This window comes from Heteronotia binoei, chromosome 13, assembly GCF_032191835.1.
Source record: "Heteronotia binoei isolate CCM8104 ecotype False Entrance Well chromosome 13, APGP_CSIRO_Hbin_v1, whole genome shotgun sequence".
Lineage (NCBI taxonomy): Eukaryota > Metazoa > Chordata > Lepidosauria > Squamata > Gekkonidae > Heteronotia > Heteronotia binoei.
The window spans coordinates 41497848-41502596 of NC_083235.1; the positions used below are offsets into that span (position 1 = coordinate 41497848).

The 4749-nt window shown below is 36.0% G+C and overlaps 1 pseudogene; it reads right to left on the bottom strand.

The window, feature by feature from the left end:
* Positions 1 to 396: 396 nt before the first annotated feature.
* LOC132582021 (U2 spliceosomal RNA) lies at positions 397 to 573 on the bottom strand (annotated as a pseudogene).
* Between the last annotated feature and the right edge of the window lie 4176 nt (positions 574 to 4749).

Here is a 4749-nt window from a genome sequence, read left to right on the forward strand (position 1 = left end):
CCAACAGCTGTAGTTCCTCCAGAATGGGTGGGCGTAGAATTAGATCCTCTACCAGCTGATTATTTATATGACATGTTATGGAATACAGAACTAATAAAAAAAACAGCCAATGAGAATTTTAATCTTACAGAACATGCACTGAAAATATGGCAGTGACGCAGGCCAACATTAGCACCAGATATTTCAAGTTAAGCCTCATTTATTAAACAGAAATGGTTCCCCCCTGGTCAAGACTCAAGGGAATATGATAACTGGAAAACAGCAGGTATAAGTAGATTAGCTCAACTATGGGAAAAAGACAAGATTTTAGATAAAGCAAAAATAGAAAACAAAATTAAAGCCCCAATTAATTGGTACTCATACTTGCAGCTTAGGAATTGTTTGAATTCAGAACAGATAAAGAAAACTCGCAAATGGGTATTGACTCCTTCTGAACAATTACTGTCACAAGATAGGACACAACAACCATGGCTGATCACAGTTCTCTATAATATTCTCAATGAAACAGAGGAGAAAGACCTTTTATTATAACAAAAACTACACTTGATCTTAGCCAAAAGGCCGAGAAGCGAGAGACCCTTTAGCGAGAGACATTGTCTATGCAGGTCAAGCTCGCCAGATTCCATCTAGCATATTTTATTGAACTGCCAACTGTATACTAATCTCCAGAAGGTTCTGTTAGATAGTCTTTCCTTACTGTCCTACATTCAAGAAAATAGGATTGATTGCTGTTTCCTATTAAATGACAACATAATCGATATCACAAAAGCTGTTGCCAATTCTTGGCTGAAATTGTTAAAAATTATTCTAAGCAGGTTTTATTGTGATCTTAATCTTTTATGCTTTGACAGACATATCTGATTGTTGTTTGGGTGACAAGTCTCTGTATATCTTTTTTCGTTATGCCAATAAAGGTGTGATTGGATTGGATATATCAAAAACAATGGAACAAGGATCTGGTAAACCAGGTAACTGAAGCAGACTGGGAAAATATCTGGTCATCTCCAAGTTATACATCTAAGATTATAAAAGTCAAAGTACAATCATTAAAGATGGTAACACGATGGTATTTACCTAGATCAATGCAACACCGTTTTGACTCCTCTGTCTCACCCTATTGCCCAAGAAACCATGGTCAAATTTCCACCTACCTGCATGTTTGGTGGGAATGCCCAGACATTCAAATTTTTTGGCCCCAGATTGTAACCACAATCAATCAAATCTTACAAACCAAAATCCCTCTTGACCCAGGAGTAATACTGTTAGACTGTTGGAAAGATGATAGATTGACAAAAAACAAAAGCAGTATGGTGTTAATTGTATTATCTTTAGCTAAATCTATGGTAGCTAATAAATGGCAAGACAAAAAACTACCCACTCTCCAATCCTGGAAATAAAGAATATGGGACTATTTTATAATCACTAAATTAGCATATGGAAATCTAAATATTTCACCCAGAAACTATGAAAAAAATGTGATAGATCAATGGTATCCAAGTTATTTACCTGTCATTTGAAAATATCCTCCCTAGAAATGCCTTGTATGAATAACTGATTTATTTTTGAAAAACTGTATAATGACCTTAGTCTATGCTAGACAAAGAAAGCGACTGTTTGTAACATTATTGTTTGGTAAGACCAAAACATTCATCTATCAAGATGTTGATTGTTATTGACTAATACTAAATCAAGTTTAAAAATTTGGGGGGGGGGGGAATGAGGCAGAAATGGTTATTCAAGATTGCCTTGATTCCCAGACTATACCACAGCCACCTATATTCCTCATAATGGAGTTGTTAGACACAGTATTAGGGGGGAAATCATTTTGATAAGGAATTTTGCTACCAAATTAGGAGGTGGCAATGGGGAGCCCTTTTGCTCCTAGTTTGGTTAAACTTTTTATGTCTTCTCTAGAGAGATCCATAATTCTTAATGAGGTTAGCAATCCTTATTTTCAGGACATAATTTTTATAGATTTATGGACAATGTTTTTATCATTTTTGTGACTGGTGATAGGATGGAGGATTTTGCTTTTTTAGATAAATTCAATTCACAAAAAAATAAAAGGTACATATCGACATAATAAAACTTCCATAACTTTTTAAGATATGGAGGTGTATATGGATAAAAACAGTAAACTGGTAGTGAGAACGTTTTGTCAAGCTAATTAATAAAAATTCATACTTACATTTCAGAACCTTCCATTCCCTGCATCTTCACTATAATTTGCCATGTTGTCAATTTTTGAGAATGAAAATGAATTCACTAGATAACAAGATTATCAACATGAATGTGATATACTTAAGGTACAGTTTTTAGCTCAGGGATAGCTCCTTCAGGTCATAAATAACACTCAGTCAATAGGGGAAAAAATTCAGGAAAAAAAATTATATGTACACAATTAGCAAATTCCATCAAGAAAATAATCTATAATTACTGGTATATTGTGACAAATCTTCCAGGATGTAGTGAAGTACTGTACATAGAATTTAAAACAGATCAGCTATTTCAACAAAAACACCAGTACTCAAATCAGTTGGACATTTTAAATATGAAGAATTTTGCAGTTTGCTCTCTGTGTTGGAAATGAAAAGATTCAGTCATCCAACTGAAGAATATGGCATGACTCTAACACATTTTTCCAACTGCGACACAAGAAGATTTATGTATATTTTGAAATACCCATGCTAACTCTTATATGTGGGCGTGAGTATTATATCAATGAGAACATGAATGATAGATTCAGGGCTTTTTTTTTAGCAGGAATCCACAGGAATGCAGTTCCGGCTGACTTGGCATCAGGGAGTGTGGCCTAATATGCAAATGTGTTCCTGCTAGGCATTTTCTACAAAAAACCTTATGTGAAACAATGGTAATGTCAGGGGGGTGTAGCCTAATATGCAAATGAGTTCCTGCAGAGCTTTTTCTACAAGTCTTATATCAAAAGCAGCCATATCAATGTTCCATTAGTGGCAAATTTTTATTTTTATTTTAGGAAAAGGGCATACAGCTGATGAGTTGCACTTTTTTGCTCTTTATAACTATTTTTAAATCTATTTTTATTTATTTAGTAGGCTTATATTCTGCCCTTTCCTATAAACGGGCTCAAGGCGGATCACAACATATAAAATAACAGTAAAAACCTACAGGTTAAAGTTAAAACACCACATTAAAATTAAACAGTAAAAACAATAAATAAAATGTACCACCGGCAGAAAGGGCATATATAACCCTCAGTTGCATAACAGAGAAGATATACAAAAGGTTTTATTGTGTCAGGAGGCTTTTTAGATATATAGATTAAATATATACACACACCATATGGATTAAATCAAAATTATGAATTATGTTGTTTTGTATAAATCATTGGAATCACTGTTGAAATTTTATGTACTTTTGTTCTGTGACTTTAAGGCTATAACAGCATGTAATACAGCTGCATGTAATTGACCAGAGGAGGACATTTAAAACTAGTGAAGGAAATGAATAAATTGAGAAGGACTTCCCATGGAAATAGCATGTAGAAGATCTTTGATCAATAACTAGTGATAGATTGGATCCTTCCATTCAGCATTTTTCTAGAAATTGGTGAGTTTAAAAGGATCTACTCTCTAGAGGATTGCTTGTGGTTCTGCAGAGAGTAGAATGGTCATGATTTTACTATCTGATCTTGAAAGATGTATTTCAAATTCCTAGAGAGACATGATAGACAGACTCATGAAAGATAGGTCTATCAGTGGCTACTAACCATGGTGACTGAATCACAGAGTCAGGAAGCAACATCAGGGGAAGGTCTCAGTCTCTATGCCCTGTTGTTGGCCCACCAGAGGAACCACTGGCCACTGGGTGTGACAGGATGCTGAACTAGATGGACAATTGGTCTGATCCAACAGGGCTCTGCTTATGTGTTAATATCCAGAAGTGACATCATTCTATTGCCAGCAGTGCCCCTCCCAATGTCTCTGTTCCTAGGTCTCCCACAAGTTGCAAGGGCAGCCTTAAAACAGATTCATAAGGGCTGAAAATTCAGAAGGCACAGAATGTTGAATATACCTGAGAGTCAGTTAATGAAGCAAATGAAGTTAAAGCAGTCAGCCTGCTCAAGTTCCTGAGAGTTCATAAAGGCTTTAAGAAGGTGGTTTTTGGCAGTGGGTTAGCATTTTTAAATTCCCCCCCTCTATTACTTGTTACAGGAGTCCTGTGGTGCAGAGTGGTAACGCTGCAGTACTGCAGTCCTAAGCTCTGCTCATGACCTGAGTTTGATCCCATTGGAAGCTGGGTTCAGGTAGCCAGCTCAAGGTTGACTCAGCCTTCCATCTTTCTGAGGTCAGTAAAATGAGTACCCAGCTTGCTGGAGGGGAAGTGTAGATGAGTGGGGAAGGCAATGGCAAACCACTCCGTAAAAAAGTCTGCCATGAAAACGTTGTGATGCAACCTCACCCCAGAGTCAGAAGCAACTGATGCTTGCAGATGGGACTACCTTTACCTTTTTTATTTCTTGTTACAGGCACTGAGTTTGTTCCTCATGGTAGTAAATTTGATAGACCAGCGGCTATAATCAGAACAATAAAACAAGGTTACCAATGAACAAACATGAGTTAAATTGTAAATTAGTTGAAACTATTATTAAATATAGATTACTGATCATACAAAGGAGCCTGCATTACTTACTGAGGGAAAAAAATAGCCTTGCTTCTTCAAAGGGTAATTGTATCTAATCTCTCTTTTTGAATTCTTCTTTGAGAGTAT